The sequence below is a fragment of the Uloborus diversus genome, chromosome 7, assembly GCF_026930045.1.
Source record: "Uloborus diversus isolate 005 chromosome 7, Udiv.v.3.1, whole genome shotgun sequence".
Classification (NCBI taxonomy): Eukaryota; Metazoa; Arthropoda; class Arachnida; order Araneae; family Uloboridae; genus Uloborus; species Uloborus diversus.
The window spans coordinates 55420869-55429317 of NC_072737.1; positions in this window are offsets into that span (position 1 = coordinate 55420869).

The following is an 8449-nucleotide window of genomic DNA, read 5'->3' on the forward strand; positions in this document are numbered from 1 at the left end:
TTTTACAGTCACGACTCTCTTCAATTTAGTTGAACATCTAATGCACAAAACATGATAAAACCTTGGTTTCTATATTTCGATTCTTTGAAGTCTATTTCTTAACCCTATTTTTTTGAACATAAAAATTCGAAATTCTGTCAAGAACTTAATGGATTTTTTAAAAAAATAACTATATTTTAAACTTTATTGAAAGAAAAATATGCTATTTTTCTCAATATAGCAAATTTTATAACAGCAAAGGGAAACTTTTCATGCAAAACTCATTCAAGAACCCGTGAGATTTCAGTTTCAATTTATCGACGCATCCAAGTTAATAAAATTCCTCAATATATTCTGTAGTTATTCTTAAATGAAACCCTTCGTTTGTAACAATGTACAATTTTACTAAAAAAAAGTATTTATTGTTTCTTTTTTTTTAATGTGGCTCACACAAGTAGAAAGCTCGCGTCAAAGTAACATAATTAACTGCTGTGAAAAATATACAAAAGATTATGTTAAACCATGAACTGGTAATAGACTAATCTGAGAATGACAAAAAAAAAAAAACTGTAAAGAAAACTAAAATGCATGCAAAATTATAACTTTTAGACCATTCCTTGATTGCAAGGGCTTGAATATGTTACAAACGAAATCATACTTTTTTGTTTTCCTCCTAACTTAACTAAGTTTAATTTCGTGCTATTTAAATGAAGATGAATAATCGAAAACATCGTCTTGAATCCAGTATAAATCCCGAATCAAATAAAACAATAAACGTAATTTAAGGTAAAAAAAAATCCTAGATTTAGCACTAGTAAGATTTTGCTCGTGAAAAATTATTTAAAGCCAAATCATGAATTGAAATTGCTCTTGGTAAATTGATAGTTGTATTAATAGGGTCTGACGATTTTTGATGCTCCTATGATTTTTTAGATTGCTCTTTATTTTTAATCTTTATTTAGAGAGACGAATTCGTCGTCATGTTTACAAATCGTCTGCGTTCATTCAAAACTGAGCTCCAGCGGATTTTACTTTAAGAAACGGGTTTGTTTTGTGTCAAATCACGTTTTTTTTGTGGAAGAAAAACGCCTATATCAAACTTAATAGCATTGCTTCATCTAAATACAAAATTCTCATCATTTAAGATTGATAAGAAGTAAAAATACCGTAATAGCATACGCTGTAAATATAATCTATGTGATAAGTGTACGGGTGCAAATCGGCCATAATAACTATATCTTTATTACTGCACACGAATAACCATTTCTTTTTGGATGGGTAGCCTCGTTTACCAAACTTTAAAAATCACCTGCGATAATGTGTCGAGTAGGGTAGTTCAAAAATTCATGTAAAAAAAAAGAAGTCTCTCCTAGATAACAGGACACCCCTCAATATTTTAAAATAATTATTTAATAAAATAATTATTTACGAAAACAGCTGGAGGAAATTAAATGTTTCTAAATTTGTGGCATTTTCTATGCTACGGCTAGTGTTGAATGAAGGGGTCATTGAGCACACTCTTAAAATTTGAGTATGAAGCTAAAACTTTCACAGCATAATACTATTAGTAAGTCTAAAAGAAATGGGGGGTGTCCTGGACTCCAGCTGAAAAAAAGTTATTTTGAACCACCCTAGGCTATATACAGAAGCAGAGGCGTTCACAGAAATTTTGGGGCCAGTCCCAAATGACTTTCCGGACCTTCCTCCATATTGTTTAAAAATTTTGGACTCCCTACTGGCTCGGGCCCGGGCTAACAGGTGTCCCTCCCCCTGTGCACGCCCCTGTACAGAGGTGGATAGAGAGTACCGTTTTAGTGGGGAGGGTAATTCTTCTGCATGAGCCCCCCCCCCCCCTCATTAAACTAACCTACGGTTTTCAGTACGAATTTTTTTTGAAACTTCTTAGATGTCTATAAAAACACTAAATCGAATAGAAATAAGGCACCTAATAGGGCATAAACGTTTTAGTTAAGTTCAAAAGCAATGAAAATAAGTACAATTTCAAAAATTTACTTTCAAAAATAATAAATTGAAAAGGCTACTGAAACTCTTAACATTTTATTCATAAAGTGTTTGAACACAATGTGGACGGATACTATTGTCGACTGTTTAAGGGGGGGGGGGGTGTCATGAACCCCATGACCCTCCCTTTGCATCCACCACTGGCTGGATACCGGATGTATTTCTTTTTTATTTCTTATTTAAAGCGAGTTCAGTAATTCAGCCAGCACTGTACAATCGAAGAGCCATGCCCCAAAATAAATTCCTCGGTGTTTACCCCAAAACAATATCAGCCGGGACTGGGAGCAACTGATGAGGAATTGCTTCATTCAAAACGTAAAGCAAACACTTTGTCTCTTTGCGATTTGCTTCCTAAACTTCCATCTTTCAACGGCTCTATAAATCCAGCAGGAATCCCGAAGGCTTTGCAGACTGTTTGAAAATAGTAGTATCGGCCCCGAGATAAGGGTGTACGTCAGGCTTTAAGTTCTCAAGAGTCTGGCAACAGTAAAGCTGAACTCGCGGAGATTGAAATGTTTCATACCCCAGACTTAAGTATGAGAGGAAACAGAAACATATTTTCCGAGACTAGGAAATGTTTAAAATAGCAAAAACGTGGATTTTCGGAATTTGTCGTCTTAAGGCTTTTTGACAGTGACGTGGGGTCCTGTTTTTTGTATTTGAGGCAGTTTGGGTCTAGATGATAGGACGAATTTGTTTTGGGATGCGTTTTCGCTGTTAACTTTCAGTAGAAAATTTTTTATTTGTTCAACAATACAAAGAAAATTATTTTGGCTGGGGTTAAACTTGGGTTAAAATAACCTTTACTTTCAGAAACATAAAAAAAATTACATGAAAGTGGTGTCAAAAATATTACAGTGAATTTTGTATAAGAAGGACAAATTACTCAATGAAGAAATGTTTGTATTGCTTTAGTTCATTTGAACTTTACAACAACATAATCATTAACTAAATCAACTGTCAAGAATCTCTATTCTAGGTTCTTATCGTAAAACGTTTGAGTTTAGTTATGACCCGTTATTTACGGGTCATAATAAATTCCTGCATCAGTTTTTAACGCATTAGAATCTTATGCAATTAAAAACTGAGCGCAGGAATGTATGTAAGTATCTATGTCCGAGTTACTTCTCCCTAACGCCAGTGAACTGACCATCGAACCAGATATCGATAGATTCGAAATTTTATAGTCTTTATGTTTGGCTGTTTAACATTATCCTCCGATAATAATTAGCGGAGATATCAATTAAAACTGTTAATTTTGATACTTAGATTTCGACATAAAATCTCTATTTTTCGAAGGCTTTCTTCCATTCAATTTATTATTCAGTGCTGCCTCTCAACTGTCCGTAACAATGATTTTATTAAAATTTGTAGCATGAAGAAAATCATTGAGAAGAAGGATCTGTTGCCATTTTTTTTCTGTCGAATATGAACAAATAAAATTCTGGCTTTTGTTTTAAGGCTTATTCTGTAATCGGGGGATTTAAAATGTTTACTTTTTGGTTATTTTATTATTCTTCTTTTTGTTCAAACCTGATAGTTGAACGCGCGTCATTTGATATAACTTTTATTTTCGAGGTGGACCGTGCAAAGCCGGGCGACGCAGCTAGTAAAATACTAAAAGCCCGAATGACAAATTAATGCAAACCATCAATATACTTAACAAATAAAGACGTGAAAATATGCGTAGTAACTTTTAATTTAGTGGTGGTTAAAGTACATTTGAAAAACGTGATGTGTTTTGCTGCACCAGTAGGTACAATAGAACCTCGATTATCCAGCTTCCGTTCAACCGTATCTCGGGTTTATTCGAATAAAATTTGTAGAGTACTAAAAAGTTTTAAATTTACCCAAATAATCTTTAGCCAGGGAGGAGGAAGAGGGAGATAAATTTTCATCCAAAAGTCCTCAAACATAGCAAGAAAATTTTTTGTACATTGCTGCAAAATGTTCAGATGGCAATATTTAAGTGACCTAGTAAATTTCTGCGCCATTTTTTAAAATCGTATTAAAATAAAATACTGCTGCATGAATAATGAATTAATGTTGAGTATCACTTCAAGTACTGAAGAAATAAAATGCAGTTATGTAAAATTTATATTTTCTTCACAAAGAAAAACTTTTGTAATACTATTCATATACAGTTCATTGCTTACCATTGTATACATTACTGCATCATTCTAGCATTTTGCAGGTGCTGTTTGGAAGCTATTTCTGAAATTGTTGAAAGTGCTTTTACTACACTTTACTATTCCATGAAATATTATATATGATAGAAATTTTGTAATGTTGTAAAATACAAATAGGTTTTTTAGGCATATAGAAGTTTTATTCTGCTACATTAAATGTGTACTTTTTTACTAAAAGAATTTAGTTTACTCTCCATTTCTGACGTAGCTCAAAGCGACCCGAAATGGCAGGACAGTTGAAAACCAGACTAATAAATCATTTAATTTAGTAATTGTCGATTCTTTATTTTGTATAATGTTACAATAGTTCAGGAACGTTTGTTCCGTTTTATCCCAAAACATATAATACAAATATTAAAATATGTCAAGCATTTATTTTATCTATTAGCATATTTCTTAAAAAGGAACCGATCACTACGTAATATTTCAGGGGGGGTTAAAAACTGCACTATAGTTAATGTGAAATATATGGAAACATCTTTAGCCGAAATTTATACGACTGGATTTCGTTTTTTCACACGTATTAAGCTAAAATCCAGCAAAAAGAGCCCCAAAATGGCTTTATAAAATTGCTGAAGTACTGAATAAGTAAAATTTGTTGAAATAGCTTGAAAAATTCTTAAATTACTCAACAAGTAAAGTGTGTCGAAGTGGCTTAAAAAGTTGTTAAATTACTAATCAAGTAATAACTTTCCAAATGACTTTAAAAAAGTGTTAAAAGTACTCATCGAGAAAAATTCATGAAATGGTTTTTAAAAACTATTAAAGTACTGATCAGGTAAAATTCGTCGAAATGGCTATAAAAATTATTCAACTAATGATCAAGTAAAATTTGGCAACATAGTTTTAAAAAATTGTTAAACTACGGATCAAGTAAAATTTGTGTTTATGTTTTGATTTATATCGTAGATTATTTCGCTAAGTAATTCGTTTCAATGATCCAAACTTAAAATTTATCAGGCAGCGGGTTTGTTCCTGTTTATTCACAAGTATTTAACTAAATCCAGCTAAAAGATCATCAAATTGGCGTTAACCAACTGGTTAAAGCACTGATCAAGTAATATTTGTGTTTATGGATCGAGTTATCACAAACGTTTTCACCAAATAACCCGTCTCAATGATCCAAACGTAAAATCAATACGCGTTTGAAAAATGTAGCTCAAACACCGCTTCAGCTACCCAATATCCATACTTTTCCGAGAAAAGCAGTATGATTTATTTGCTCATTAATCGAAGCTGTTCTAGCTGAAATTGTTTACAGGGCAGAGATAATCGATTTCTGCACGAGCGACACTGAAATTAAGCAACCCGGGTCCTCCACTAATTAGGTTTGTTTACTTCGTTTCTCTCTTGTACGAGGGCCTAGCTACCGGTGTTTCCGAGATTCAAGTTTTGTGCTCGTTTCTTCTGTTCTTCTGTAAGTAATGAATGAGACAATTTGTGTGAAAATCAAAGAGGTTAATGCCTGAATTACTTTCTCTGCGATTAGGGGTGTGTTTTTTCTTCCGAAGGGTTGGATGTTTTTGATCCTGATTTAAGTGAACTTCGTCTAAATGCAAGATAAGTTATTCGAAATTACTCAAAAAGAGCGTAAAATGCTTTTGAACTCTTTATTACGATCTTTTGTTTTATAACATGCTTTGTCTTAGTTTTTTTAAAATTCGGTTACAAATAATGTTTGAAATAACATATATAAAAGTTAAAGATATCAGTTAGGTGTCTAGGGTCTGTCATCTTAGTAGGTGGTTGATTTACAAGTTTGGGGCCGTTACAATTCGTCTGTGGTAACCCTTTGGAGACCGCAATTAAGTTTTCGTAATTAAGTATTCAGGCCAGGCTTTAAAAAATTGTTAATTTTTTTCTACTTTGAAGTTCTTTCTTTTCTATTTAGAAAAAATTCTGAGATTATTCGGTGTATCTGAAAGTCATAATTTTGTATTAAGTTCTGTTTGTTTTCAGCTTTTTTATTAATACAAAACGGCATATAAAAAGAACTCTCATAAATAGCAATATTTAAAAAGATCTGCAGTAAGAAATATGCTATATCAAGGGTAAGATTTAATAAAAGATACTGACAAAAAATTTTTATGCAAACATTTTTTGTTGGCCTCTCAAATGGATAAAATCATTGAAAAGAGCGTTTTTTCAATTATTTAGTTAAATTGTTATTTAGTACGTTCATTATAATTCAGAAAAGTTTATGTAATATTATGACTATGTAACAAAAAGGTTTCCAAAACTGTTTTATAATAGTGATGCGTTACATAAACGGTGTTTTCTCAATTCAAATCTTTTCACAAAATCACAGTATTTTATATGCTGAAACTTCAAGACGGAATCATGAAAAGAAATAAGTGTACTTGTGAATTAACAATAGAATCTGTTTTATTGAATTGAGAATGAGTTCTGTTATACCTGGACATGATGAAACATTAAAAAGTTGGAATTAGCAGAAATCAAGTTTTTTGACCCTTTTCCATGGATGCTAACTTTTTGCTCTTTTTTTTTTCAAAAACTAGTTCATTGACAAAACCTTATCCCAAAAGTTGTTTCTGATCTCTATTACGAAAAGGTCTAAAATTTCAAGTCCCCTAAAGATATATACCAAAATGAATAAAATAAAAATGAAAGATAAAATGAAAATTAAAAATTATTTCTGAATGGGGGTTTTCAATCTTTCAGGCTCTGCATCCACCTTTGAAAATTCATGGGCATTAATGTTCCCCACCCTACCACCACCGCAAAATTGTAAAGTCAATACATATAGTACAATAGGGAAAAAGGAGAATTTAAACTGAAGCAAGTTGAAATAGCTGAAGCTGATTAGTGAATGAAAAATATATAAGTTACATAAAATTTAGTATTGCAACGCATAGCTTTATTTTTAGCATATTATTATAGAACATTACCTCAAAATAATTTCTAATTTTTTTTTTTAAATCTTGTGACTAAGTGAAGTTAGCGCGTAATACCAATTACTTTCCCGGACATATATGGAAGGGCTGTCACTGTTTATCTTGGATAAATTTTTGAGCATTAGGTCGTGACTGACAAAGAGACCTGACAACTTTCGATGTTTTGCTCAATGTTTTTATCATATGTATGCTAGTGATGAAATTTCAGATTCAGAGATGTGTAAATGAAAACTGCCCTAAAAATTCAAAAAAAAAAGTAGCTAATGTCGAAAAAAGCTACATTTAAACACGAAACTGAGCAAATTTTACCAAGTTTCATTTTTCATTTTGTTTTAAAAAAATATTCACACCTGCCTTGAGATACTTCTACCCGACCCCCTCCCGGAAGCGAGCTCCCAGGCTGAGAACCACTTTTCTAAATAAATTCGTTTCATAATCTGAGACAATAATAAATTCTAAAATTAGGTGATCATTCACAATTTCCGTATTTTAGCGTTTAAAATAATGAATCAAATGCTTCCGCCACGACTCATCGTCTTACTTAAGATCCATTCGCCACGACACATCGCCTTACTTAAGATCCACTCGCCACATAAAGCAAGGGATCATGTAAGTCGCCATCTACCAGTCACAAAGCAGATAAAAGTTAAAGTCAAGTCACGGTGTGAAGTAAAATCAGTAAGAAACTCGATTTCTAAAAAAAAAAAAAAACCCTAACATATCAGTCGCTTGTGTCGAGCTATTTAATTTTTTTTAAAATAGTTGTTTTTAAAAACTCGATGAAAATCAACTAAACATCGGAAAAAATTCTTTTTAAGTAATGAAGCGATTTATGAGGTCATAGCTCAACGTATCAGAGTTACACTATATTGCTCCTCTAAGTTGCGTTAACTTTAGCACTTACAAGAAAGAGAAAAGTTTTTTAAAAAGGCAGTCGCGGGACTTGCTGACACAGAAGCTATGATTTTCTTGAATACCATAAGCTCGCTCTGATAGTGTTGAATTGATAAATTTAACTGTACTAACGAATTTTAATGCAATTTGTTGTTTCCACATTGTGAAGCTTAGGTTATTCAATAAAGGCATTGGTTCTGTCCAGTCCCGCGACTGTCTTAAAAAAAAATAAATAAAAAATTAAAAAAAACATCGCAGTCCCGAATGGGTTTGAATCACCAAACTTTTAGTTAAGTCAAACACGGTAACCGATTGCGCCACGGAGGTTTCCCTCCAGATGATTTGTTTTTTTTTCTAAGTTCATACCCGCTGCCAACAGGCAACAAGAAGCATAGCTTCATAAACAAAATAATTTTGCTTTTTACTTCAGTCTGAAGAAAAATGCAAAAA